General features: G+C 44.9%; 23 non-coding genes across 23 annotated transcripts; all 23 read left to right on the forward strand.

The window, feature by feature from the left end:
* The first annotated feature begins 623 nt into the window (after nucleotides 1-623).
* trnas-gcu (transfer RNA serine (anticodon GCU)) lies at nucleotides 624-705 on the forward strand. The gene has a single exon. It is a non-coding gene; the product is annotated as a tRNA-Ser (tRNA).
* Nucleotides 706-2,633: 1,928 nt separating this feature from the next.
* On the forward strand, nucleotides 2,634-2,722 carry trnar-ucg (transfer RNA arginine (anticodon UCG)). The gene is given in 2 exon segments: nucleotides 2,634-2,670; nucleotides 2,687-2,722. It is a non-coding gene; the product is annotated as a tRNA-Arg (tRNA).
* Nucleotides 2,723-2,967: 245 nt separating this feature from the next.
* Nucleotides 2,968-3,049, forward strand: trnas-gcu (transfer RNA serine (anticodon GCU)). The gene has a single exon. It is a non-coding gene; the product is annotated as a tRNA-Ser (tRNA).
* Nucleotides 3,050-4,977: 1,928 nt separating this feature from the next.
* Nucleotides 4,978-5,066, forward strand: trnar-ucg (transfer RNA arginine (anticodon UCG)). The gene is given in 2 exon segments: nucleotides 4,978-5,014; nucleotides 5,031-5,066. It is a non-coding gene; the product is annotated as a tRNA-Arg (tRNA).
* A 245-nt stretch (nucleotides 5,067-5,311) lies between these two features.
* On the forward strand, nucleotides 5,312-5,393 carry trnas-gcu (transfer RNA serine (anticodon GCU)). Its single transcript has one exon. It is a non-coding gene; the product is annotated as a tRNA-Ser (tRNA).
* A 1,928-nt stretch (nucleotides 5,394-7,321) lies between these two features.
* Nucleotides 7,322-7,410, forward strand: trnar-ucg (transfer RNA arginine (anticodon UCG)). Its single transcript is given in 2 exon segments — nucleotides 7,322-7,358; nucleotides 7,375-7,410. It is a non-coding gene; the product is annotated as a tRNA-Arg (tRNA).
* A 245-nt stretch (nucleotides 7,411-7,655) lies between these two features.
* Nucleotides 7,656-7,737, forward strand: trnas-gcu (transfer RNA serine (anticodon GCU)). Its single transcript has one exon. It is a non-coding gene; the product is annotated as a tRNA-Ser (tRNA).
* Nucleotides 7,738-9,665: 1,928 nt separating this feature from the next.
* Nucleotides 9,666-9,754, forward strand: trnar-ucg (transfer RNA arginine (anticodon UCG)). The gene is given in 2 exon segments: nucleotides 9,666-9,702; nucleotides 9,719-9,754. It is a non-coding gene; the product is annotated as a tRNA-Arg (tRNA).
* A 245-nt stretch (nucleotides 9,755-9,999) lies between these two features.
* trnas-gcu (transfer RNA serine (anticodon GCU)) lies at nucleotides 10,000-10,081 on the forward strand. Its single transcript has one exon. It is a non-coding gene; the product is annotated as a tRNA-Ser (tRNA).
* Nucleotides 10,082-12,009: 1,928 nt separating this feature from the next.
* On the forward strand, nucleotides 12,010-12,098 carry trnar-ucg (transfer RNA arginine (anticodon UCG)). Its single transcript is given in 2 exon segments — nucleotides 12,010-12,046; nucleotides 12,063-12,098. It is a non-coding gene; the product is annotated as a tRNA-Arg (tRNA).
* Nucleotides 12,099-12,343: 245 nt separating this feature from the next.
* trnas-gcu (transfer RNA serine (anticodon GCU)) lies at nucleotides 12,344-12,425 on the forward strand. Its single transcript has one exon. It is a non-coding gene; the product is annotated as a tRNA-Ser (tRNA).
* Nucleotides 12,426-14,353: 1,928 nt separating this feature from the next.
* trnar-ucg (transfer RNA arginine (anticodon UCG)) lies at nucleotides 14,354-14,442 on the forward strand. The gene is given in 2 exon segments: nucleotides 14,354-14,390; nucleotides 14,407-14,442. It is a non-coding gene; the product is annotated as a tRNA-Arg (tRNA).
* A 245-nt stretch (nucleotides 14,443-14,687) lies between these two features.
* On the forward strand, nucleotides 14,688-14,769 carry trnas-gcu (transfer RNA serine (anticodon GCU)). The gene has a single exon. It is a non-coding gene; the product is annotated as a tRNA-Ser (tRNA).
* Nucleotides 14,770-16,697: 1,928 nt separating this feature from the next.
* On the forward strand, nucleotides 16,698-16,786 carry trnar-ucg (transfer RNA arginine (anticodon UCG)). The gene is given in 2 exon segments: nucleotides 16,698-16,734; nucleotides 16,751-16,786. It is a non-coding gene; the product is annotated as a tRNA-Arg (tRNA).
* Nucleotides 16,787-17,031: 245 nt separating this feature from the next.
* Nucleotides 17,032-17,113, forward strand: trnas-gcu (transfer RNA serine (anticodon GCU)). The gene has a single exon. It is a non-coding gene; the product is annotated as a tRNA-Ser (tRNA).
* A 1,928-nt stretch (nucleotides 17,114-19,041) lies between these two features.
* trnar-ucg (transfer RNA arginine (anticodon UCG)) lies at nucleotides 19,042-19,130 on the forward strand. Its single transcript is given in 2 exon segments — nucleotides 19,042-19,078; nucleotides 19,095-19,130. It is a non-coding gene; the product is annotated as a tRNA-Arg (tRNA).
* A 245-nt stretch (nucleotides 19,131-19,375) lies between these two features.
* trnas-gcu (transfer RNA serine (anticodon GCU)) lies at nucleotides 19,376-19,457 on the forward strand. Its single transcript has one exon. It is a non-coding gene; the product is annotated as a tRNA-Ser (tRNA).
* A 1,928-nt stretch (nucleotides 19,458-21,385) lies between these two features.
* trnar-ucg (transfer RNA arginine (anticodon UCG)) lies at nucleotides 21,386-21,474 on the forward strand. The gene is given in 2 exon segments: nucleotides 21,386-21,422; nucleotides 21,439-21,474. It is a non-coding gene; the product is annotated as a tRNA-Arg (tRNA).
* A 245-nt stretch (nucleotides 21,475-21,719) lies between these two features.
* On the forward strand, nucleotides 21,720-21,801 carry trnas-gcu (transfer RNA serine (anticodon GCU)). Its single transcript has one exon. It is a non-coding gene; the product is annotated as a tRNA-Ser (tRNA).
* Nucleotides 21,802-23,729: 1,928 nt separating this feature from the next.
* trnar-ucg (transfer RNA arginine (anticodon UCG)) lies at nucleotides 23,730-23,818 on the forward strand. Its single transcript is given in 2 exon segments — nucleotides 23,730-23,766; nucleotides 23,783-23,818. It is a non-coding gene; the product is annotated as a tRNA-Arg (tRNA).
* A 245-nt stretch (nucleotides 23,819-24,063) lies between these two features.
* On the forward strand, nucleotides 24,064-24,145 carry trnas-gcu (transfer RNA serine (anticodon GCU)). Its single transcript has one exon. It is a non-coding gene; the product is annotated as a tRNA-Ser (tRNA).
* A 1,928-nt stretch (nucleotides 24,146-26,073) lies between these two features.
* Nucleotides 26,074-26,162, forward strand: trnar-ucg (transfer RNA arginine (anticodon UCG)). Its single transcript is given in 2 exon segments — nucleotides 26,074-26,110; nucleotides 26,127-26,162. It is a non-coding gene; the product is annotated as a tRNA-Arg (tRNA).
* Nucleotides 26,163-26,407: 245 nt separating this feature from the next.
* On the forward strand, nucleotides 26,408-26,489 carry trnas-gcu (transfer RNA serine (anticodon GCU)). Its single transcript has one exon. It is a non-coding gene; the product is annotated as a tRNA-Ser (tRNA).
* Nucleotides 26,490-27,428: the final 939 nt, after the last annotated feature.

A 27,428-nucleotide genomic window follows, 5' to 3' on the forward strand; every position in this document is an offset into this window, starting at 1 on the left:
TCTGTGTCTGTTCAAACGGGCTGGTTGTCAGTTCCGCTTCATAATCTTTCCCTTTAAAACGCATTTTCTCATAAACCCGGGTCATCCTGTGTAGTTTCAGAAGGAGTATGATTTCAGCTGCAACGACCGAATTGTTAAATTGTTGTGTTCCAATTTACATTGGGGCTGCCTGCGCCGGTGCGCACCCAGACCGCAGTGCATCTGTTCATTCACTCGAAATATGCTCATCTTTTCGTAAATCAACACCTTGATGTTGCAGTTGCCCCGAATTTTCTCCCAATATGCACAACAACACGATGCACGTCGCGTGGCCTGAAGGATAAGGCGTCTGTCTTCGATGAAAACCGCGAAATTATCAGAAGAGTCCTGCCACGGTCAACTTAGCTCGCTGCTTGAAATGTTTGATTCTTTGTTGTGATTCTGCCGAGAAACCAACCATCTCTTCCAGTCACTCACCTGAAGTGAAGGAAGGCTGTTTGCTCAAAGAATCTCATGGCAAGTTTTCATCATTGTCGATCTGCGTGCACGGGCAGAGCAAGCTGTGAAGTGGACTTTCTTGCACATTATTTCTGTTTGGATACAAAAAGCAGGAGATTGAATGGCTGACGATGTCTTATAGCAGAGACGAGGTGACCGAGAGGTTAAGGCGATGGACTGCTAATCCATTGTGCTCTGCACGCATGGGTTCGAATCCCATTCTCGTCGTCGTTGGCTTGCAGCTTAACCACTTTTTGACATTCACATTTCATCTCATCTCCAAATTCCCCTTTTACTGACAGGGATGCTGTACTTTCCTCATGTCATGTCTCAAATTAATAATATATTCGTCAAAAGGAGAACAGTTGCAGTACAATGGCGAGGGGCACTAATTCGATAGGTATCTGAGAGACAGCACATGCACGATGGGCCATAATATCATTTCTCACCACCGTCAGAATCTAAGAGCTGCGATTTTCACTGTCGGCGGCTCGTTGGTCCACGGTTATGATTCTCCCTTCAAATGATCACATTTGAAATGCGAGAGTCACGGGCCAAATCCCGGACGAGCCCCGCCATGTTTTACTCAAAGTTCCGCTTCTAACAGCCGCTCGACATGTGAGAAAACAGACGTATTTCACGTTAAAACGTGTGATTTTACGCCGATGTTCCCTTAGCATCCAAATCCCAGAGCAAAGTGAAACCTCCCAAACTGAATAAAGTTAAAATATCTCAGAGGTACTCGGCTCTGTGACTCGTTGGATAACCTAAAGCCTTGTTTGGTTCCGGCCGATACTTGATCAGTATATCTTTCCTGTCTGTACGCATAAGTTCACCTCAATTGGGATAAGCATACATTCAGCGTCAATCTCCACCTCTGCCCTGAATATGTGTGCGTCCTGTTTCTCTAGAGCTGAAAAGATGAGAGAAGCTGCCTTTTGAATTCGTCCCTTCGCTGCCGAATTCAAAGCATGCAGGAAATCAATCCGGGCTGGCAAAGCTGCCTGGTCTGATTAAAAGGCGGTGACAGCCTATATTGTAAGCATGTTCTCGTCTTCTGGCCTCAACATTAGGTTCAACGTATCGGATGATAAGCATCGCTCCCATTGTCTGGTAATGGTTCTGCTATTCCCACTAACACTTCCTCTGGACCATCCTTTGTTCCGTTATTGCCCGATTACCACCCACTTTGCCTTTCTCCATTGTGCCATGTATTATTTAATCACTCCTTCGTTCCGCTGCATCACAAACGTTCCCATTTGACATTTCTCGCTGCGTTTTTTTTCCAGGCGCTATTTTTGTTGAAAACATCTGTAATCTTTAACTTTTTCCTGAAATATCGGAATTATTATCCGACAGAACGTGAAACCGGATTCTTCCTCCACAAAATCTGCACGACCTGCCGAGTTTTACATATTTATCTGTTTTTATTCATTCTATTTCCGTGTCCCTTTTAAGGGGATTTGCTGTCTGTCCAAGATCATTCTCTGTCTCTGTAAAATGGTGTGCTATCAGACCCTCATCATTCTGTGTCTGTTTCAAAGGGATGTGCTGTCTGTCCCGGATTTCCAATTTGAAATTTCAAAACCTGCCTTTGGAGGTTAAGGAATATTAGTTTGTTTGTGTGTTTCAGACTGGGCTGGTTTTACGTCCTTCCCTCCCTCCTTGTCTATCACCTGTGGCTTCAATAACGGTCTCTGCCCCGCGTGGTCCTGAGCCCCACTGCACAATTGCCTTCAGGGATGATCGAAATCTCACTTTATTCTTTTAAAAGGGAACTGCTGTCAGTCAAGGGTCATTCTGCATCTGGGTAAAAGGGATGTCCTTGCAATCCCGGATCATTCTGTGTCTGTTTAAATGGGCTGGTTGTCAGTTCCGGTTCATAATCTTTCCCTTGAAAACGGATTTTCTCATAAACCCGGGTCATCCTGTATTGTTTGAGAAGGAGTATGATTTCAGCTGCAATGACCGAATTGTTAAACTATAGTGTTCCAATTTACATTGGGGTTGCCTGCGCCGGTGCGCACCCAGATCGCAGTGCATCTGTTCATTCACTCGAAATATGCTCATCTTTTCCTAAATCCACTCCTTGATATTGCAGTTGCCCCGAATTTGCTCGCAATATATACAACAACACAATGAATGTAGCTGGCAGCGGCCGCGTGGCCTAATGGATAAGGCGTCTGACTTCGATGACAACCGCAAAATTATCAGAAGATTGCAGGTTCGAGTCCTGCCGCGGTCAACTTAGCTCGCTACAAGACATTTTATATTCTTTGTTGTGATTCTGCCGAGAAACCAACCATCTCTTCCAGTCACTCACCTGAAGTGAAGGAAGGCTGTTTGCTCAAAGAATCTCATGGCAAGTTTTCATCATTGTCGATCTGCGTGCACGGGCAGAGCAAGCTGTGAAGTGGACTTTCTTGCACATTATTTCTGTTTGGATACAAAAAGCAGGAGATTGAATGGCTGACGATATCTTACAGCAGAGACGAGGTGGCCGAGAGGTTAAGGCGATGGACTGCTAATCCATTGTGCTCTGCACGCATGGGTTCGAATCCCATTCTCGTTGTCGTTGGCTTGCAGCTTAACCACTTTTTGACATTCACATTTCATCTCATCTCCAAATTCCCCTTTTACTGACAGGGATGCTGTACTTTCCTCATGTCATGTCTCAAATTAATAATATATTCGTCAAAAGGAGAACAGTTGCAGTACAATGGCGAGGGGCACTAATTAGATAGGTATCTGAGAGACAGCACATGCACGATGGGCCATAATATCATTTCTCACCACCGTCAGAATCTGAGAGCTGCGATTTTCACTGTCGGCGGCTCGTTGGTCCACGGTTATGATTCTCCCTTCAAATGATCACATTTGAAATGCGAGAGTCACGGGCCAAATCCCGGACGAGCCCCGCCATGTTTTACTCAAAGTTCCGCTTCTAACAGCCGCTCGACATGTGAGAAAACAGACGTATTTCACGTTAAAACGTGTGATTTTACGCCGATGTTCCCTTAGCATCCAAATCCCAGAGCAAAGTGAAACCTCCCAAACTGAATAAAGTTAAAATATCTCAGAGGTACTCGGCTCTGTGACTCGTTGGATAACCTAAAGCCTTGTTTGGTTCCGGCCGATACTTGATCAGTATATCTTTCCTGTCTGTACGCATAAGTTCACCTCAATTGGGATAAGCATACATTCAGCGTCAATCTCCACCTCTGCCCTGAATATGTGTGCGTCCTGTTTCTCTAGAGCTGAAAAGATGAGAGAAGCTGCCTTTTGAATTCGTCCCTTCGCTGCCGAATTCAAAGCATGCAGGAAATCAATCCGGGCTGGCAAAGCTGCCTGGTCTGATTAAAAGGCGGTGACAGCCTATATTGTAAGCATGTTCTCGTCTTCTGGCCTCAACATTAGGTTCAACGTATCGGATGATAAGCATCGCTCGCATTGTCTGGTAATGGTTCTGCTATTCCCACTAACACTTCCTCTGGACCATCCTTTGTTCCGTTATTGCCCGATTACCACCCACTTTGCCTTTCTCCATTGTGCCATGTATTATTTAATTACTCCTTCGTTCCGCTGCATCACAAACGTTCCCATTTGACATTTCTCGCTGCGTATTTTTTCCAGGCGCTATTTTTGTTGAAAACATCTGTAATCTTTAACTTTTTCCTGAAATATCGGAATTATTATCCGACAGAACGTGAAACCGGATTCTTCCTCCACAAAATCTGCACGACCTGCCGAGTTTTACATATTTATCTGTTTTTATTCATTCTATTTCCGTGTCCCTTTTAAGGGGATTTGCTGTCTGTCCAAGATCATTCTCTGTCTCTGTAAAATGGTGTGCTATCAGACCCTCATCATTCTGTGTCTGTTTCAAAGGGATGTGCTGTCTGTCCCGGATTTCCAATTTGAAATTTCAAAACCTGCCTTTGGAGGTTAAGGAATATTAGTTTGTTTGTGTGTTTCAGACTGGGCTGGTTTTACGTCCTTCCCTCCCTCCTTGTCTATCACCTGTGGCTTCAATAACGGTCTCTGCCCCGCGTGGTCCTGAGCCCCACTGCACAATTGCCTTCAGGGATGATCGAAATCTCACTTTATTCTTTTAAAAGGGAACTGCTGTCAGTCAAGGGTCATTCTGCATCTGGGTAAAAGGGATGTCCTTGCAATCCCGGATCATTCTGTGTCTGTTTAAATGGGCTGGTTGTCAGTTCCGGTTCATAATCTTTCCCTTGAAAACGGATTTTCTCATAAACCCGGGTCATCCTGTATTGTTTGAGAAGGAGTATGATTTCAGCTGCAATGACCGAATTGTTAAACTATAGTGTTCCAATTTACATTGGGGTTGCCTGCGCCGGTGCGCACCCAGATCGCAGTGCATCTGTTCATTCACTCGAAATATGCTCATCTTTTCCTAAATCCACTCCTTGATATTGCAGTTGCCCCGAATTTGCTCGCAATATATACAACAACACAATGAATGTTGCTGGCAGCGGCCGCGTGGCCTAATGGATAAGGCGTCTGACTTCGATGACAACCGCAAAATTATCAGAAGATTGCAGGTTCGAGTCCTGCCGCGGTCAACTTAGCTCGCTACAAGACATTTTATATTCTTTGTTGTGATTCTGCCGAGAAACCAACCATCTCTTCCAGTCACTCACCTGAAGTGAAGGAAGGCTGTTTGCTCAAAGAATCTCATGGCAAGTTTTCATCATTGTCGATCTGCGTGCACGGGCAGAGCAAGCTGTGAAGTGGACTTTCTTGCACATTATTTCTGTTTGGATACAAAAAGCAGGAGATTGAATGGCTGACGATATCTTACAGCAGAGACGAGGTGGCCGAGAGGTTAAGGCGATGGACTGCTAATCCATTGTGCTCTGCACGCATGGGTTCGAATCCCATTCTCGTCGTCGTTGGCTTGCAGCTTAACCACTTTTTGACATTCACATTTCATCTCATCTCCAAATTCCCCTTTTACTGACAGGGATGCTGTACTTTCCTCATGTCATGTCTCAAATTAATAATATATTCGTCAAAAGGAGAACAGTTGCAGTACAATGGCGAGGGGCACTAATTCGATAGGTATCTGAGAGACAGCACATGCACGATGGGCCATAATATCATTTCTCACCACCGTCAGAATCTGAGAGCTGCGATTTTCACTGTCGGCGGCTCGTTGGTCCACGGTTATGATTCTCCCTTCAAATGATCACATTTGAAATGCGAGAGTCACGGGCCAAATCCCGGACGAGCCCCGCCATGTTTTACTCAAAGTTCCGCTTCTAACAGCCGCTCGACATGTGAGAAAACAGACGTATTTCACGTTAAAACGTGTGATTTTACGCCGATGTTCCCTTAGCATCCAAATCCCAGAGCAAAGTGAAACCTCCCAAACTGAATAAAGTTAAAATATCTCAGAGGTACTCGGCTCTGTGACTCGTTGGATAACCTAAAGCCTTGTTTGGTTCCGGCCGATACTTGATCAGTATATCTTTCCTGTCTGTACGCATAAGTTCACCTCAATTGGGATAAGCATACATTCAGCGTCAATCTCCACCTCTGCCCTGAATATGTGTGCGTCCTGTTTCTCTAGAGCTGAAAAGATGAGAGAAGCTGCCTTTTGAATTCGTCCCTTCGCTGCCGAATTCAAAGCATGCAGGAAATCAATCCGGGCTGGCAAAGCTGCCTGGTCTGATTAAAAGGCGGTGACAGCCTATATTGTAAGCATGTTCTCGTCTTCTGGCCTCAACATTAGGTTCAACGTATCGGATGATAAGCATCGCTCCCATTGTCTGGTAATGGTTCTGCTATTCCCACTAACACTTCCTCTGGACCATCCTTTGTTCCGTTATTGCCCGATTACCACCCACTTTGCCTTTCTCCATTGTGCCATGTATTATTTAATTACTCCTTCGTTCCGCTGCATCACAAACGTTCCCATTTGACATTTCTCGCTGCGTATTTTTTCCAGGCGCTATTTTTGTTGAAAACATCTGTAATCTTTAACTTTTTCCTGAAATATCGGAATTATTATCCGACAGAACGTGAAACCGGATTCTTCCTCCACAAAATCTGCACGACCTGCCGAGTTTTACATATTTATCTGTTTTTATTCATTCTATTTCCGTGTCCCTTTTAAGGGGATTTGCTGTCTGTCCAAGATCATTCTCTGTCTCTGTAAAATGGTGTGCTATCAGACCCTCATCATTCTGTGTCTGTTTCAAAGGGATGTGCTGTCCGTCCCGGATTTCCAATTTGAAATTTCAAAACCTGCCTTTGGAGGTTAAGGAATATTAGTTTGTTTGTGTGTTTCAGACCGGGCTGGTTTTACGTCCTTCCCTCCCTCCTTGTCTATCACCTGTGGCTTCAATAACAGTCTCTGCGCCGCGTGGTCCTGAGCCCCACTGCACAATTGCCTTCAGGGATGATCGAAATCTCACTTTATTCTTTTAAAAGGGAACTGCTGTCAGTCAAGGGTCATTCTGCATCTGGGTAAAAGGGATGTCCTTGCAATCCCGGATCATTCTGTGTCTGTTTAAATGGGCTGGTTGTCAGTTCCGGTTCATAATCTTTCCCTTTAAAACGGATTTTCTCATAAACCCGGGTCATCCTGTATTGTTTGAGAAGGAGTATGATTTCAGCTGCAATGACCGAATTGTTAAACTATAGTGTTCCAATTTACATTGGGGTTGCCTGCGCCGGTGCGCACCCAGATCGCAGTGCATCTGTTCATTCACTCGAAATATGCTCATCTTTTCCTAAATCCACTCCTTGATATTGCAGTTGCCCCGAATTTGCTCGCAATATATACAACAACACAATGAATGTTGCTGGCAGCGGCCGCGTGGCCTAATGGATAAGGCGTCTGACTTCGATGACAACCGCAAAGTTATCAGAAGATTGCAGGTTCGAGTCCTGCCGCAGTCAACTTAGCTCGCTACAAGACATTTTATATTCTTTGTTGTGATTCTGCCGAGAAACCAACCATCTCTTCCAGTCACTCACCTGAAGTGAAGGAAGGCTGTTTGCTCAAAGAATCTCATGGCAAGTTTTCATCATTGTCGATCTGCGTGCACGGGCAGAGCAAGCTGTGAAGTGGAATTTCTTGCACATTATTTCTGTTTGGATACAAAAAGCAGGAGATTGAATGGCTGACGATAGCTTACAGCAGAGACGAGGTGGCCGAGAGGTTAAGGCGATGGACTGCTAATCCATTGTGCTCTGCACGCATGGGTTCGAATCCCATTCTCGTCGTCGTTGGCTTGCAGCTTAACCACTTTTTGACATTCACATTTCATCTCATCTCCAAATTCCCCTTTTACTGACAGGGATGCTGTACTTTCCTCATGTCATGTCTCAAATTAATAATATTTTCGTCAAAAGGAGAACAGTTGCAGTACAATGGCGAGGGGCACTAATTCGATAGGTATCTGAGAGACAGCACATGCACGATGGGCCATAATATCATTTCTCACCACCGTCAGAATCTGAGAGCTGCGATTTTCACTGTCGGCGGCTCGTTGGTCCACGGTTATGATTCTCCCTTCAAATGATCACATTTGAAATGCGAGAGTAACGGGCCAAATCCCGGACGAGCCCCGCCATGTTTTACTCAAAGTTCCGCTTCTAACAGCCGCTCGACATGTGAGAAAACAGACGTATTTCACGTTAAAACGTGTGATTTTACGCCGATGTTCCCTTAGCATCCAAATCCCAGAGCAAAGTGAAACCTCCCAAACTGAATAAAGTTAAAATATCTCAGATGTACTCGGCTCTGTGACTCGTTGGATAACCTAAAGCCTTGTTTGGTTCCGGCCGATACTTGATCAGTATATCTTTCCTGTCTGTACGCATAAGTTCACCTCAATTGGGATAAGCATACATTCAGCGTCAATCTCCACCTCTGCCCTGAATATGTGTGCGTCCTGTTTCTCTAGAGCTGAACAGATGAGAGAAGCTGCCTTTTGAATTCGTCCCTTCGCTGCCGAATTCAAAGCATGCAGGAAATCAATCCGGGCTGGCAAAGCTGCCTGGTCTGATTAAAAGGCGGTGACAGCCTATATTGTAAGCATGTTCTCGTCTTCTGGCCTCAACATTAGGTTCAACGTATCGGATGATAAGCATCGCTCCCATTGTCTGGTAATGGTTCTGCTATTCCCACTAACACTTCCTCTGGACCATCCTTTGTTACGTTATTGCCCGATTACCACCCACTTTGCCTTTCTCCATTGTGCCATGTATTATTTAATCACTCCTTCGTTCCGCTGCATCACAAACGTTCCCATTTGACATTTCTCGCTGCGTATTTTTTCCAGGCGCTATTTTTGTTGAAAACATCTGTAATCTTTAACTTTTTCCTGAAATATCGGAATTATTATCCGACAGAACGTGAAACCGGATTCTTCCTCCACAAAATCTGCACGACCTGCCGAGTTTTACATATTTATCTGTTTTTATTCATTCTATTTCCGTGTCCCTTTTAAGGGGATTTGCTGTCTGTCCAAGATCATTCTCTGTCTCTGTAAAATGGTGTGCTATCAGATCCTCATCATTCTGTGTCTGTTTCAAAGGGATGTGCTGTCTGTCCCGGATTTCCAATTTGAAATTTCAAAACCTGCCTTTGGAGGTTAAGGAATATTAGTTTGTTTGTGTGTTTCAGACCGGGCTGGTTTTACGTCCTTCCCTCCCTCCTTGTCTATCACCTGTGGCTTCAATAACAGTCTCTGCCCCGCGTGGTCCTGAGCCCCACTGCACAATTGCCTTCAGGGATGATCGAAATCTCACTTTATTCTTTTAAAAGGGAACTGCTGTCAGTCAAGGGTCATTCTGCATCTGGGTAAAAGGGATGTCCTTGCAATCCCGGATCATTCTGTGTCTGTTTAAATGGGCTGGTTGTCAGTTCCGGTTCATAATCTTTCCCTTTAAAACGGATTTTCTCATAAACCCGGGTCATCCTGTATTGTTTGAGAAGGAGTATGATTTCAGCTGCAATGACCGAATTGTTAAACTATAGTGTTCCAATTTACATTGGGGTTGCCTGCGCCGGTGCGCACCCAGATCGCAGTGCATCTGTTCATTCACTCGAAATATGCTCATCTTTTCCTAAATCCACTCCTTGATATTGCAGTTGCCCCGAATTTGCTCGCAATATATACAACAACACAATGAATGTTGCTGGCAGCGGCCGCGTGGCCTAATGGATAAGGCGTCTGACTTCGATGACAACCGCAAAGTTATCAGAAGATTGCAGGTTCGAGTCCTGCCGCGGTCAACTTAGCTCGCCAAAAGACATTTTATATTCTTTGTTGTGATTCTGCCGAGAAACCAACCATCTCTTCCAGTCACTCACCTGAAGTGAAGGAAGGCTGTTTGCTCAAAGAATCTCATGGCAAGTTTTCATCATTGTCGATCTGCGTGCACGGGCAGAGCAAGCTGTGAAGTGGACTTTCTTGCACATTATTTCTGTTTGGATACAAAAAGCAGGAGATTGAATGGCTGACGATATCTTACAGCAGAGACGAGGTGGCCGAGAGGTTAAGGCGATGGACTGCTAATCCATTGTGCTCTGCACGCATGGGTTCGAATCCCATTCTCGTCGTCGTTGGCTTGCAGCTTAACCACTTTTTGACATTCACATTTCATCTCATCTCCAAATTCCCCTTTTACTGACAGGGATGCTGTACTTTCCTCATGTCATGTCTCAAATTAATAATATATTCGTCAAAAGGAGAACAGTTGCAGTACAATGGCGAGGGGCACTAATTCGATAGGTATCTGAGAGACAGCACATGCACGATGGGCCATAATATCATTTCTCACCACCGTCAGAATCTGAGAGCTGCGATTTTCACTGTCGGCGGCTCGTTGGTCCACGGTTATGATTCTCCCTTCAAATGATCACATTTGAAATGCGAGAGTCACGGGCCAAATCCCGGACGAGCCCCGCCATGTTTTACTCAAAGTTCCGCTTCTAACAGCCGCTCGACATGTGAGAAAACAGACGTATTTCACGTTAAAACGTGTGATTTTACGCCGATGTTCCCTTAGCATCCAAATCCCAGAGCAAAGTGAAACCTCCCAAACTGAATAAAGTTAAAATATCTCAGAGGTACTCGGCTCTGTGACTCGTTGGATAACCTAAAGCCTTGTTTGGTTCCGGCCGATACTTGATCAGTATATCTTTCCTGTCTGTACGCATAAGTTCACCTCAATTGGGATAAGCATACATTCAGCGTCAATCTCCACCTCTGCCCTGAATATGTGTGCGTCCTGTTTCTCTAGAGCTGAACAGATGAGAGAAGCTGCCTTTTGAATTCGTCCCTTCGCTGCCGAATTCAAAGCATGCAGGAAATCAATCCGGGCTGGCAAAGCTGCCTGGTCTGATTAAAAGGCGGTGACAGCCTATATTGTAAGCATGTTCTCGTCTTCTGGCCTCAACATTAGGTTCAACGTATCGGATGATAAGCATCGCTCCCATTGTCTGGTAATGGTTCTGCTATTCCCACTAACACTTCCTCTGGACCATCCTTTGTTACGTTATTGCCCGATTACCACCCACTTTGCCTTTCTCCATTGTGCCATGTATTATTTAATTACTCCTTCGTTCCGCTGCATCACAAACGTTCCCATTTGACATTTCTCGCTGCGTATTTTTTCCAGGCGCTATTTTTGTTGAAAACATCTGTAATCTTTAACTTTTTCCTGAAATATCGGAATTATTATCCGACAGAACGTGAAACCGGATTCTTCCTCCACAAAATCTGCACGACCTGCCGAGTTTTACATATTTATCTGTTTTTATTCATTCTATTTCCGTGTCCCTTTTAAGGGGATTTGCTGTCTGTCCAAGATCATTCTCTGTCTCTGTAAAATGGTGTGCTATCAGACCCTCATCATTCTGTGTCTGTTTCAAAGGGATGTGCTGTCTGTCCCGGATTTCCAATTTGAAATTTCAAAACCTGCCTTTGGAGGTTAAGGAATATTAGTTTGTTTGTGTGTTTCAGACCGGGCTGGTTTTACGTCCTTCCCTCCCTCCTTGTCTATCACCTGTGGCTTCAATAACAGTCTCTGCCCCGCGTGGTCCTGAGCCCCACTGCACAATTGCCTTCAGGGATGATCGAAATCTCACTTTATTCTTTTAAAAGGGAACTGCTGTCAGTCAAGGGTCATTCTGCATCTGGGTAAAAGGGATGTCCTTGCAATCCCGGATCATTCTGTGTCTGTTTAAATGGGCTGGTTGTCAGTTCCGGTTCATAATCTTTCCCTTTAAAACGGATTTTCTCATAAACCCGGGTCATCCTGTATTGTTTGAGAAGGAGTATGATTTCAGCTGCAATGACCGAATTGTTAAACTATAGTGTTCCAATTTACATTGGGGTTGCCTGCGCCGGTGCGCACCCAGATCGCAGTGCATCTGTTCATTCACTCGAAATATGCTCATCTTTTCCTAAATCCACTCCTTGATATTGCAGTTGCCCCGAATTTGCTCGCAATATATACAACAACACAATGAATGTTGCTGGCAGCGGCCGCGTGGCCTAATGGATAAGGCGTCTGACTTCGATGACAACCGCAAAGTTATCAGAAGATTGCAGGTTCGAGTCCTGCCGCGGTCAACTTAGCTCGCCAAAAGACATTTTATATTCTTTGTTGTGATTCTGCCGAGAAACCAACCATCTCTTCCAGTCACTCACCTGAAGTGAAGGAAGGCTGTTTGCTCAAAGAATCTCATGGCAAGTTTTCATCATTGTCGATCTGCGTGCACGGGCAGAGCAAGCTGTGAAGTGGACTTTCTTGCACATTATTTCTGTTTGGATACAAAAAGCAGGAGATTGAATGGCTGACGATATCTTACAGCAGAGACGAGGTGGCCGAGAGGTTAAGGCGATGGACTGCTAATCCATTGTGCTCTGCACGCATGGGTTCGAATCCCATTCTCGTCGTCGTTGGCTTGCAGCTTAACCACTTTTTGACATTCACATTTCATCTCATCTCCAAATTCCCCTTTTACTGACAGGGATGCTGTACTTTCCTCATGTCATGTCTCAAATTAATAATATATTCGTCAAAAGGAGAACAGTTGCAGTACAATGGCGAGGGGCACTAATTCGATAGGTATCTGAGAGACAGCACATGCACGATGGGCCATAATATCATTTCTCACCACCGTCAGAATCTGAGAGCTGCGATTTTCACTGTCGGCGGCTCGTTGGTCCACGGTTATGATTCTCCCTTCAAATGATCACATTTGAAATGCGAGAGTCACGGGCCAAATCCCGGACGAGCCCCGCCATGTTTTACTCAAAGTTCCGCTTCTAACAGCCGCTCGACATGTGAGAAAACAGACGTATTTCACGTTAAAACGTGTGATTTTACGCCGATGTTCCCTTAGCATCCAAATCCCAGAGCAAAGTGAAACCTCCCAAACTGAATAAAGTTAAAATATCTCAGATGTACTCGGCTCTGTGACTCGTTGGATAACCTAAAGCCTTGTTTGGTTCCGGCCGATACTTGATCAGTATATCTTTCCTGTCTGTACGCATAAGTTCACCTCAATTGGGATAAGCATACATTCAGCGTCAATCTCCACCTCTGCCCTGAATATGTGTGCGTCCTGTTTCTCTAGAGCTGAACAGATGAGAGAAGCTGCCTTTTGAATTCGTCCCTTCGCTGCCGAATTCAAAGCATGCAGGAAATCAATCCGGGCTGGCAAAGCTGCCTGGTCTGATTAAAAGGCGGTGACAGCCTATATTGTAAGCATGTTCTCGTCTTCTGGCCTCAACATTAGGTTCAACGTATCGGATGATAAGCATCGCTCCCATTGTCTGGTAATGGTTCTGCTATTCCCACTAACACTTCCTCTGGACCATCCTTTGTTACGTTATTGCCCGATTACCACCCACTTTGCCTTTCTCCATTGTGCCATGTATTATTTAATCACTCCTTCGTTCCGCTGCATCACAAACGTTCCCATTTGACATTTCTCGCTGCGTATTTTTTCCAGGCGCTATTTTTGTTGAAAACATCTGTAATCTTTAACTTTTTCCTGAAATATCGGAATTATTATCCGACAGAACGTGAAACCGGATTCTTCCTCCACAAAATCTGCACGACCTGCCGAGTTTTACATATTTATCTGTTTTTATTCATTCTATTTCCGTGTCCCTTTTAAGGGGATTTGCTGTCTGTCCAAGATCATTCTCTGTCTCTGTAAAATGGTGTGCTATCAGATCCTCATCATTCTGTGTCTGTTTCAAAGGGATGTGCTGTCTGTCCCGGATTTCCAATTTGAAATTTCAAAACCTGCCTTTGGAGGTTAAGGAATATTAGTTTGTTTGTGTGTTTCAGACCGGGCTGGTTTTACGTCCTTCCCTCCCTCCTTGTCTATCACCTGTGGCTTCAATAACAGTCTCTGCCCCGCGTGGTCCTGAGCCCCACTGCACAATTGCCTTCAGGGATGATCGAAATCTCACTTTATTCTTTTAAAAGGGAACTGCTGTCAGTCAAGGGTCATTCTGCATCTGGGTAAAAGGGATGTCCTTGCAATCCCGGATCATTCTGTGTCTGTTTAAATGGGCTGGTTGTCAGTTCCGGTTCATAATCTTTCCCTTTAAAACGGATTTTCTCATAAACCCGGGTCATCCTGTATTGTTTGAGAAGGAGTATGATTTCAGCTGCAATGACCGAATTGTTAAACTATAGTGTTCCAATTTACATTGGGGTTGCCTGCGCCGGTGCGCACCCAGATCGCAGTGCATCTGTTCATTCACTCGAAATATGCTCATCTTTTCCTAAATCCACTCCTTGATATTGCAGTTGCCCCGAATTTGCTCGCAATATATACAACAACACAATGAATGTTGCTGGCAGCGGCCGCGTGGCCTAATGGATAAGGCGTCTGACTTCGATGACAACCGCAAAGTTATCAGAAGATTGCAGGTTCGAGTCCTGCCGCGGTCAACTTAGCTCGCCAAAAGACATTTTATATTCTTTGTTGTGATTCTGCCGAGAAACCAACCATCTCTTCCAGTCACTCACCTGAAGTGAAGGAAGGCTGTTTGCTCAAAGAATCTCATGGCAAGTTTTCATCATTGTCGATCTGCGTGCACGGGCAGAGCAAGCTGTGAAGTGGACTTTCTTGCACATTATTTCTGTTTGGATACAAAAAGCAGGAGATTGAATGGCTGACGATATCTTACAGCAGAGACGAGGTGGCCGAGAGGTTAAGGCGATGGACTGCTAATCCATTGTGCTCTGCACGCATGGGTTCGAATCCCATTCTCGTCGTCGTTGGCTTGCAGCTTAACCACTTTTTGACATTCACATTTCATCTCATCTCCAAATTCCCCTTTTACTGACAGGGATGCTGTACTTTCCTCATGTCATGTCTCAAATTAATAATATATTCGTCAAAAGGAGAACAGTTGCAGTACAATGGCGAGGGGCACTAATTCGATAGGTATCTGAGAGACAGCACATGCACGATGGGCCATAATATCATTTCTCACCACCGTCAGAATCTGAGAGCTGCGATTTTCACTGTCGGCGGCTCGTTGGTCCACGGTTATGATTCTCCCTTCAAATGATCACATTTGAAATGCGAGAGTCACGGGCCAAATCCCGGACGAGCCCCGCCATGTTTTACTCAAAGTTCCGCTTCTAACAGCCGCTCGACATGTGAGAAAACAGACGTATTTCACGTTAAAACGTGTGATTTTACGCCGATGTTCCCTTAGCATCCAAATCCCAGAGCAAAGTGAAACCTCCCAAACTGAATAAAGTTAAAATATCTCAGAGGTACTCGGCTCTGTGACTCGTTGGATAACCTAAAGCCTTGTTTGGTTCCGGCCGATACTTGATCAGTATATCTTTCCTGTCTGTACGCATAAGTTCACCTCAATTGGGATAAGCATACATTCAGCGTCAATCTCCACCTCTGCCCTGAATATGTGTGCGTCCTGTTTCTCTAGAGCTGAACAGATGAGAGAAGCTGCCTTTTGAATTCGTCCCTTCGCTGCCGAATTCAAAGCATGCAGGAAATCAATCCGGGCTGGCAAAGCTGCCTGGTCTGATTAAAAGGCGGTGACAGCCTATATTGTAAGCATGTTCTCGTCTTCTGGCCTCAACATTAGGTTCAACGTATCGGATGATAAGCATCGCTCCCATTGTCTGGTAATGGTTCTGCTATTCCCACTAACACTTCCTCTGGACCATCCTTTGTTACGTTATTGCCCGATTACCACCCACTTTGCCTTTCTCCATTGTGCCATGTATTATTTAATCACTCCTTCGTTCCGCTGCATCACAAACGTTCCCATTTGACATTTCTCGCTGCGTATTTTTTCCAGGCGCTATTTTTGTTGAAAACATCTGTAATCTTTAACTTTTTCCTGAAATATCGGAATTATTATCCGACAGAACGTGAAACCGGATTCTTCCTCCACAAAATCTGCACGACCTGCCGAGTTTTACATATTTATCTGTTTTTATTCATTCTATTTCCGTGTCCCTTTTAAGGGGATTTGCTGTCTGTCCAAGATCATTCTCTGTCTCTGTAAAATGGTGTGCTATCAGACCCTCATCATTCTGTGTCTGTTTCAAAGGGATGTGCTGTCTGTCCCGGATTTCCAATTTGAAATTTCAAAACCTGCCTTTGGAGGTTAAGGAATATTAGTTTGTTTGTGTGTTTCAGACCGGGCTGGTTTTACGTCCTTCCCTCCCTCCTTGTCTATCACCTGTGGCTTCAATAACAGTCTCTGCCCCGCGTGGTCCTGAGCCCCACTGCACAATTGCCTTCAGGGATGATCGAAATCTCACTTTATTCTTTTAAAAGGGAACTGCTGTCAGTCAAGGGTCATTCTGCATCTGGGTAAAAGGGATGTCCTTGCAATCCCGGATCATTCTGTGTCTGTTTAAATGGGCTGGTTGTCAGTTCCGGTTCATAATCTTTCCCTTTAAAACGGATTTTCTCATAAACCCGGGTCATCCTGTATTGTTTGAGAAGGAGTATGATTTCAGCTGCAATGACCGAATTGTTAAACTATAGTGTTCCAATTTACATTGGGGTTGCCTGCGCCGGTGCGCACCCAGATCGCAGTGCATCTGTTCATTCACTCGAAATATGCTCATCTTTTCCTAAATCCACTCCTTGATATTGCAGTTGCCCCGAATTTGCTCGCAATATATACAACAACACAATGAATGTTGCTGGCAGCGGCCGCGTGGCCTAATGGATAAGGCGTCTGACTTCGATGACAACCGCAAAGTTATCAGAAGATTGCAGGTTCGAGTCCTGCCGCGGTCAACTTAGCTCGCCAAAAGACATTTTATATTCTTTGTTGTGATTCTGCCGAGAAACCAACCATCTCTTCCAGTCACTCACCTGAAGTGAAGGAAGGCTGTTTGCTCAAAGAATCTCATGGCAAGTTTTCATCATTGTCGATCTGCGTGCACGGGCAGAGCAAGCTGTGAAGTGGACTTTCTTGCACATTATTTCTGTTTGGATACAAAAAGCAGGAGATTGAATGGCTGACGATATCTTACAGCAGAGACGAGGTGGCCGAGAGGTTAAGGCGATGGACTGCTAATCCATTGTGCTCTGCACGCATGGGTTCGAATCCCATTCTCGTCGTCGTTGGCTTGCAGCTTAACCACTTTTTGACATTCACATTTCATCTCATCTCCAAATTCCCCTTTTACTGACAGGGATGCTGTACTTTCCTCATGTCATGTCTCAAATTAATAATATATTCGTCAAAAGGAGAACAGTTGCAGTACAATGGCGAGGGGCACTAATTCGATAGGTATCTGAGAGACAGCACATGCACGATGGGCCATAATATCATTTCTCACCACCGTCAGAATCTGAGAGCTGCGATTTTCACTGTCGGCGGCTCGTTGGTCCACGGTTATGATTCTCCCTTCAAATGATCACATTTGAAATGCGAGAGTCACGGGCCAAATCCCGGACGAGCCCCGCCATGTTTTACTCAAAGTTCCGCTTCTAACAGCCGCTCGACATGTGAGAAAACAGACGTATTTCACGTTAAAACGTGTGATTTTACGCCGATGTTCCCTTAGCATCCAAATCCCAGAGCAAAGTGAAACCTCCCAAACTGAATAAAGTTAAAATATCTCAGAGGTACTCGGCTCTGTGACTCGTTGGATAACCTAAAGCCTTGTTTGGTTCCGGCCGATACTTGATCAGTATATCTTTCCTGTCTGTACGCATAAGTTCACCTCAATTGGGATAAGCATACATTCAGCGTCAATCTCCACCTCTGCCCTGAACATGTGTGCGTCCTGTTTCTCTAGAGCTGAACAGATGAGAGAAGCTGCCTTTTGAATTCGTCCCTTCGCTGCCGAATTCAAAGCATGCAGGAAATCAATCCGGGCTGGCAAAGCTGCCTGGTCTGATTAAAAGGCGGTGACAGCCTATATTGTAAGCATGTTCTCGTCTTCTGGCCTCAACATTAGGTTCAACGTATCGGATGATAAGCATCGCTCCCATTGTCTGGTAATGGTTCTGCTATTCCCACTAACACTTCCTCTGGACCATCCTTTGTTACGTTATTGCCCGATTACCACCCACTTTGCCTTTCTCCATTGTGCCATGTATTATTTAATTACTCCTTCGTTCCGCTGCATCACAAACGTTCCCATTTGACATTTCTCGCTGCGTATTTTTTCCAGGCGCTATTTTTGTTGAAAACATCTGTAATCTTTAACTTTTTCCTGAAATATCGGAATTATTATCCGACAGAACGTGAAACCGGATTCTTCCTCCACAAAATCTGCACGACCTGCCGAGTTTTACATATTTATCTGTTTTTATTCATTCTATTTCAGTGTCCCTTTTAAGGGGATTTGCTGTCTGTCCGAGATCATTCTCTGTCTCTGTAAAATGGTGTGCTATCAGACCCTCATCATTCTGTGTCTGTTTCAAAGGGATGTGCTGTCTGTCCCGGATTTCCAATTTGAAATTTCAAAACCTGCCTTTGGAGGTTAAGGAATATTAGTTTGTTTGTGTGTTTCAGACCGGGCTGGTTTTACGTCCTTCCCTCCCTCCTTGTCTATCACCTGTGGCTTCAATAACAGTCTCTGCCCCGCGTGGTCCTGAGCCCCACTGCACAATTGCCTTCAGGGATGATCGAAATCTCACTTTATTCTTTTAAAAGGGAACTGCTGTCAGTCAAGGGTCATTCTGCATCTGGGTAAAAGGGATGTCCTTGCAATCCCGGATCATTCTGTGTCTGTTTAAATGGGCTGGTTGTCAGTTCCGGTTCATAATCTTTCCCTTTAAAACGGATTTTCTCATAAACCCGGGTCATCCTGTATTGTTTGAGAAGGAGTATGATTTCAGCTGCAATGACCGAATTGTTAAACTATAGTGTTCCAATTTACATTGGGGTTGCCTGCGCCGGTGCGCACCCAGATCGCAGTGCATCTGTTCATTCACTCGAAATATGCTCATCTTTTCCTAAATCCACTCCTTGATATTGCAGTTGCCCCGAATTTGCTCGCAATATATACAACAACACAATGAATGTTGCTGGCAGCGGCCGCGTGGTCTAATGGATAAGGCGTCTGACTTCGATGACAACCGCAAAGTTATCAGAAGATTGCAGGTTCGAGTCCTGCCGCGGTCAACTTAGCTCGCCAAAAGACATTTTATATTCTTTGTTGTGATTCTGCCGAGAAACCAACCATCTCTTCCAGTCACTCACCTGAAGTGAAGGAAGGCTGTTTGCTCAAAGAATCTCATGGCAAGTTTTCATCATTGTCGATCTGCGTGCACGGGCAGAGCAAGCTGTGAAGTGGACTTTCTTGCACATTATTTCTGTTTGGATACAAAAAGCAGGAGATTGAATGGCTGACGATATCTTACAGCAGAGACGAGGTGGCCGAGAGGTTAAGGCGACGGACTGCTAATCCATTGTGCTCTGCACGCATGGGTTCGAATCCCATTCTCGTCGTCGTTGGCTTGCAGCTTAACCACTTTTTGACATTCACATTTCATCTCATCTCAAAATTCCCCTTTTACTGACAGGGATGCTGTACTTTCCTCATGTCATGTCTCAAATTAATAATATATTCGTCAAAAGGAGAACAGTTGCAGTACAATGGCGAGGGGCACTAATTCGATAGGTATCTGAGAGACAGCACATGCACGATGGGCCATAATATCATTTCTCACCACCGTCAGAATCTGAGAGCTGCGATTTTCACTGTCGGCGGCTCGTTGGTCCACGGTTATGATTCTCCCTTCAAATGATCACATTTGAAATGCGAGAGTCACGGGCCAAATCCCGGACGAGCCCCGCCATGTTTTACTCAAAGTTCCGCTTCTAACAGCCGCTCGACATGTGAGAAAACAGACGTATTTCACGTTAAAACGTGTGATTTTACGCCGATGTTCCCTTAGCATCCAAATCCCAGAGCAAAGTGAAACCTCCCAAACTGAATAAAGTTAAAATATCTCAGAGGTACTCGGCTCTGTGACTCGTTGGATAACCTAAAGCCTTGTTTGGTTCCGGCCGATACTTGATCAGTATATCTTTCCTGTCTGTACGCATAAGTTCACCTCAATTGGGATAAGCATACATTCAGCGTCAATCTCCACCTCTGCCCTGAATATGTGTGCGTCCTGTTTCTCTAGAGCTGAACAGATGAGAGAAGCTGCCTTTTGAATTCGTCCCTTCGCTGCCGAATTCAAAGCATGCAGGAAATCAATCCGGGCTGGCAAAGCTGCCTGGTCTGATTAAAAGGCGGTGACAGCCTATATTGTAAGCATGTTCTCGTCTTCTGGCCTCAACATTAGGTTCAACGTATCGGATGATAAGCATCGCTCCCATTGTCTGGTAATGGTTCTGCTATTCCCACTAACACTTCCTCTGGACCATCCTTTGTTACGTTATTGCCCGATTACCACCCACTTTGCCTTTCTCCATTGTGCCATGTATTATTTAATTACTCCTTCGTTCCGCTGCATCACAAACGTTCCCATTTGACATTTCTCGCTGCGTATTTTTTCCAGGCGCTATTTTTGTTGAAAACATCTGTAATCTTTAACTTTTTCCTGAAATATCGGAATTATTATCCGACAGAACGTGAAACCGGATTCTTCCTCCACAAAATCTGCACGACCTGCCGAGTTTTACATATTTATCTGTTTTTATTCATTCTATTTCCGTGTCCCTTTTAAGGGGATTTGCTGTCTGTCCGAGATCATTCTCTGTCTCTGTAAAATGGTGTGCTATCAGACCCTCATCATTCTGTGTCTGTTTCAAAGGGATGTGCTGCCTGTCCCGGATTTCCAATTTGAAATTTCAAAACCTGCCTTTGGAGGTTAAGGAATATTAGTTTGTTTGTGTGTTTCAGACCGGGCTGGTTTTACGTCCTTCCCTCCCTCCTTGTCTATCACCTGTGGCTTCAATAACAGTCTCTGCCCCGCGTGGTCCTGAGCCCCACTGCACAATTGCCTTCAGGGATGATCGAAATCTCACTTTATTCTTTTAAAAGGGAACTGCTGTCAGTCAAGGGTCATTCTGCATCTGGGTAAAAGGGATGTCCTTGCAATCCCGGATCATTCTGTGTCTGTTTAAATGGGCTGGTTGTCAGTTCCGGTTCATAATCTTTCCCTTTAAAACGGATTTTCTCATAAACCCGGGTCATCCTGTATTGTTTGAGAAGGAGTATGATTTCAGCTGCAATGACCGAATTGTTAAACTATAGTGTTCCAATTTACATTGGGGTTGCCTGCGCCGGTGCGCACCCAGATCGCAGTGCATCTGTTCATTCACTCGAAATATGCTCATCTTTTCCTAAATCCACTCCTTGATATTGCAGTTGCCCCGAATTTGCTCGCAATATATACAACAACACAATGAATGTTGCTGGCAGCGGCCGCGTGGCCTAATGGATAAGGCGTCTGACTTCGATGACAACCGCAAAGTTATCAGAAGATTGCAGGTTCGAGTCCTGCCGCGGTCAACTTAGCTCGCCAAAAGACATTTTATATTCTTTGTTGTGATTCTGCCGAGAAACCAACCATCTCTTCCAGTCACTCACCTGAAGTGAAGGAAGGCTGTTTGCTCAAAGAATCTCATGGCAAGTTTTCATCATTGTCGATCTGCGTGCACGGGCAGAGCAAGCTGTGAAGTGGACTTTCTTGCACATTATTTCTGTTTGGATACAAAAAGCAGGAGATTGAATGGCTGACGATATCTTACAGCAGAGACGAGGTGGCCGAGAGGTTAAGGCGACGGACTGCTAATCCATTGTGCTCTGCACGCATGGGTTCGAATCCCATTCTCGTCGTCGTTGGCTTGCAGGTTAAACACTTTTTGACATTCACATTTCATCTCATCTCCAAATTCCCCTTTTACTGACAGGGATGCTGTACTTTCCTCATGTCATGTCTCAAATTAATAATATATTCGTCAAAAGGAGAACAGTTGCAGTACAATGGCGAGGGGCACTAATTCGATAGGTATCTGAGAGACAGCACATGCACGATGGGCCATAATATCATTTCTCATCACCGTCAGAATCTGAGAGCTGCGATTTTCACTGTCGGCGGCTCGTTGGTCCACGGTTATGATTCTCCCTTCAAATGATCACATTTGAAATGCGAGAGTCACGGGCCAAATCCCGGACGAGCCCCGCCATGTTTTACTCAAAGTTCCGCTTCTAACAGCCGCTCGACATGTGAGAAAACAGACGTATTTCACGTTAAAACGTGTGATTTTACGCCGATGTTCCCTTAGCATCCAAATCCCAGAGCAAAGTGAAACCTCCCAAACTGAATAAAGTTAAAATATCTCAGAGGTACTCGGCTCTGTGACTCGTTGGATAACCTAAAGCCTTGTTTGGTTCCGGCCGATACTTGATCAGTATATCTTTCCTGTCTGTACGCATAAGTTCACCTCAATTGGGATAAGCATACATTCAGCGTCAATCTCCACCTCTGCACTGAACATGTGTGCGTCCTGTTTCTCTAGAGCTGAACAGATGAGAGAAGCTGCCTTTTGAATTCGTCCCTTCGCTGCCGAATTCAAAGCATGCAGGAAATCAATCCGGGCTGGCAAAGCTGCCTGGTCTGATTAAAAGGCGGTGACAGCCTATATTGTAAGCATGTTCTCGTCTTCTGGCCTCAACATTAGGTTCAACGTATCGGATGATAAGCATCGCTCCCATTGTCTGGTAATGGTTCTGCTATTCCCACTAACACTTCCTCTGGACCATCCTTTGTTACGTTATTGCCCGATTACCACCCACTTTGCCTTTCTCCATTGTGCCATGTATTATTTAATTACTCCTTCGTTCCGCTGCATCACAAACGTTCCCATTTGACATTTCTCGCTGCGTATTTTTTCCAGGCGCTATTTTTGTTGAAAACATCTGTAATCTTTAACTTTTTCCTGAAATATCGGAATTATTATCCGACAGAACGTGAAACCGGATTCTTCCTCCACAAAATCTGCACGACCTGCCGAGTTTTACATATTTATCTGTTTTTATTCATTCTATTTCCGTGTCCCTTTTAAGGGGATTTGCTGTCTGTCCAAGATCATTCTCTGTCTCTGTAAAATGGTGTGCTATCAGACCCTCATCATTCTGTGTCTGTTTCAAAGGGATGTGCTGTCTGTCCCGGATTTCCAATTTGAAATTTCAAAACCTGCCTTTGGAGGTTAAGGAATATTAGTTTGTTTGTGTGTTTCAGACCGGGCTGGTTTTACGTCCTTCCCTCCCTCCTTGTCTATCACCTGTGGCTTCAATAACAGTCTCTGCCCCGCGTGGTCCTGAGCCCCACTGCACAATTGCCTTCAGGGATGATCGAAATCTCACTTTATTCTTTTAAAAGGGAACTGCTGTCAGTCAAGGGTCATTCTGCATCTGGGTAAAAGGGATGTCCTTGCAATCCCGGATCATTCTGTGTCTGTTTAAATGGGCTGGTTGTCAGTTCCGGTTCATAATCTTTCCCTTTAAAACGGATTTTCTCATAAACCCGGGTCATCCTGTATTGTTTGAGAAGGAGTATGATTTCAGCTGCAATGACCGAATTGTTAAACTATAGTGTTCCAATTTACATTGGGGTTGCCTGCGCCGGTGCGCACCCAGATCGCAGTGCATCTGTTCATTCACTCGAAATATGCTCATCTTTTCCTAAATCCACTCCTTGATATTGCAGTTGCCCCGAATTTGCTCGCAATATATACAACAACACAATGAATGTTGCTGGCAGCGGCCGCGTGGCCTAATGGATAAGGCGTCTGACTTCGATGACAACCGCAAAGTTATCAGAAGATTGCAGGTTCGAGTCCTGCCGCGGTCAACTTAGCTCGCCAAAAGACATTTTATATTCTTTGTTGTGATTCTGCCGAGAAACCAACCATCTCTTCCAGTCACTCACCTGAAGTGAAGGAAGGCTGTTTGCTCAAAGAATCTCATGGCAAGTTTTCATCATTGTCGATCTGCGTGCACGGGCAGAGCAAGCTGTGAAGTGGACTTTCTTGCACATTATTTCTGTTTGGATACAAAAAGCAGGAGATTGAATGGCTGACGATATCTTACAGCAGAGACGAGGTGGCCGAGAGGTTAAGGCGATGGACTGCTAATCCATTGTGCTCTGCACGCATGGGTTCGAATCCCATTCTCGTCGTCGTTGGCTTGCAGGTTAAACACTTTTTGACATTCACATTTCATCTCATCTCCAAATTCCCCTTTTACTGACAGGGATGCTGTACTTTCCTCATGTCATGTCTCAAATTAATAATATATTCGTCAAAAGGAGAACAGTTGCAGTACAATGGCGAGGGGCACTAATTCGATAGGTATCTGAGAGACAGCACATGCACGATGGGCCATAATATCATTTCTCACCACCGTCAGAATCTGAGAGCTGCGATTTTCACTGTCGGCGGCTCGTTGGTCCACGGTTATGATTCTCCCTTCAAATGATCACATTTGAAATGCGAGAGTCACGGGCCAAATCCCGGACGAGCCCCGCCATGTTTTACTCAAAGTTCCGCTTCTAACAGCCGCTCGACATGTGAGAAAACAGACGTATTTCACGTTAAAACGTGTGATTTTACGCCGATGTTCCCTTAGCATCCAAATCCCAGAGCAAAGTGAAACCTCCCAAACTGAATAAAGTTAAAATATCTCAGAGGTACTCGGCTCTGTAACTCGTTGGATATCCTAAAGCCTTGTTTGGTTCCGGCCGATACTTGATCAGTATATCTTTCCTGTCTGTACGCATAAGTTCACCTCAATTGGGATAAGCATACATTCAGCGTCAATCTCCACCTCTGCCCTGAATATGTGTGCGTCCTGTTTCTCTAGAGCTGAACAGATGAGAGAAGCTGCCTTTTGAATTCGTCCCTTCGCTGCCGAATTCAAAGCATGCAGGAAATCAATCCGGGCTGGCAAAGCTGCCTGGTCTGATTAAAAGGCGGTGACAGCCTATATTGTAAGCATGTTCTCGTCTTCTGGCCTCAACATTAGGTTCAACGTATCGGATGATAAGCATCGCTCCCATTGTCTGGTAATGGTTCTGCTATTCCCACTAACACTTCCTCTGGACCATCCTTTGTTACGTTATTGCCCGATTACCACCCACTTTGCCTTTCTCCATTGTGCCATGTATTATTTAATTACTCCTTCGTTCCGCTGCATCACAAACGTTCCCATTTGACATTTCTCGCTGCGTATTTTTTCCAGGCGCTATTTTTGTTGAAAACATCTGTAATCTTTAACTTTTTCCTGAAATATCGGAATTATTATCCGACAGAACGTGAAACCGGATTCTTCCTCCACAAAATCTGCACGACCTGCCGAGTTTTACATATTTATCTGTTTTTATTCATTCTATTTCCGTGTCCCTTTTAAGGGGATTTGCTGTCTGTCCAAGATCATTCTCTGTCTCTGTAAAATGGTGTGCTATCAGACCCTCATCATTCTGTGTCTGTTTCAAAGGGATGTGCTGTCTGTCCCGGATTTCCAATTTGAAATTTCAAAACCTGCCTTTGGAGGTTAAGGAATATTAGTTTGTTTGTGTGTTTCAGACCGGGCTGGTTTTACGTCCTTCCCTCCCTCCTTGTCTATCACCTGTGGCTTCAATAACAGTCTCTGCCCCGCGTGGTCCTGAGCCCCACTGCACAATTGCCTTCAGGGATGATCGAAATCTCACTTTATTCTTTTAAAAGGGAACTGCTGTCAGTCAAGGGTCATTCTGCATCTGGGTAAAAGGGATGTCCTTGCAATCCCGGATCATTCTGTGTCTGTTTAAATGGGCTGGTTGTCAGTTCCGGTTCATAATCTTTCCCTTTAAAACGGATTTTCTCATAAACCCGGGTCATCCTGTATTGTTTGAGAAGGAGTATGATTTCAGCTGCAATGACCGAATTGTTAAACTATAGTGTTCCAATTTACATTGGGGTTGCCTGCGCCGGTGCGCACCCAGATCGCAGTGCATCTGTTCATTCACTCGAAATATGCTCATCTTTTCCTAAATCCACTCCTTGATATTGCAGTTGCCCCGAATTTGCTCGCAATATATACAACAACACAATGAATGTTGCTGGCAGCGGCCGCGTGGCCTAATGGATAAGGCGTCTGACTTCGATGACAACCGCAAAGTTATCAGAAGATTGCAGGTTCGAGTCCTGCCGCGGTCAACTTAGCTCGCCAAAAGACATTTTATATTCTTTGTTGTGATTCTGCCGAGAAACCAACCATCTCTTCCAGTCACTCACCTGAAGTGAAGGAAGGCTGTTTGCTCAAAGAATCTCATGGCAAGTTTTCATCATTGTCGATCTGCGTGCACGGGCAGAGCAAGCTGTGAAGTGGACTTTCTTGCACATTATTTCTGTTTGGATACAAAAAGCAGGAGATTGAATGGCTGACGATATCTTACAGCAGAGACGAGGTGGCCGAGAGGTTAAGGCGATGGACTGCTAATCCATTGTGCTCTGCACGCATGGGTTCGAATCCCATTCTCGTCGTCGTTGGCTTGCAGGTTAAACACTTTTTTACATTCACATTTCATCTCATCTCCAAATTCCCCTTTTACTGACAGGGATGCTATACTTTCCTCATGTCATGTCTCAAATTAATAATATATTCGTCAAAAGGAGAACAGTTGCAGTACAATGGCGAGGGGCACTAATTCGATAGGTATCTGAGAGACAGCACATGCACGATGGGCCATAATATCATTTCTCACCACCGTCAGAATCTGAGAGCTGCGATTTTCACTGTCGGCGGCTCGTTGGTCCACGGTTATGATTCTCCCTTCAAATGATCACATTTGAAATGCGAGAGTCACGGGCCAAATCCCGGACGAGCCCCGCCATGTTTTACTCAAAGTTCCGCTTCTAACAGCCGCTCGACATGTGAGAAAACAGACGTATTTCACGTTAAAACGTGTGATTTTACGCCGATGTTCCCTTAGCATCCAAATCCCAGAGCAAAGTGAAACCTCCCAAACTGAATAAAGTTAAAATATCTCAGAGGTACTCGGCTCTGTGACTCGTTGGATAACCTAAAGCCTTGTTTGGTTCCGGCCGATACTTGATCAGTATATCTTTCCTGTCTGTACGCATAAGTTCACCTCAATTGGGATAAGCATACATTCAGCGTCAATCTCCACCTCTGCCCTGAATATGTGTGCGTCCTGTTTCTCTAGAGCTGAACAGATGAGAGAAGCTGCCTTTTGAATTCGTCCCTTCGCTGCCGAATTCAAAGCATGCAGGAAATCAATCCGGGCTGGCAAAGCTGCCTGGTCTGATTAAAAGGAAAGACAGCCTATATTGTAAGCATGTTCTCGTCTTCTGGCCTCAACATTAGGTTCAACGTATCGGATGATAAGCATCGCTCCCATTGTCTGGTAATGGTTCTGCTATTCCCACTAACACTTCCTCTGGACCATCCTTTGTTACGTT

Source organism: Pristiophorus japonicus, unplaced genomic scaffold (genome assembly GCF_044704955.1).
Source record: "Pristiophorus japonicus isolate sPriJap1 unplaced genomic scaffold, sPriJap1.hap1 HAP1_SCAFFOLD_47, whole genome shotgun sequence".
Taxonomy (NCBI): Eukaryota; Metazoa; Chordata; class Chondrichthyes; family Pristiophoridae; genus Pristiophorus; species Pristiophorus japonicus.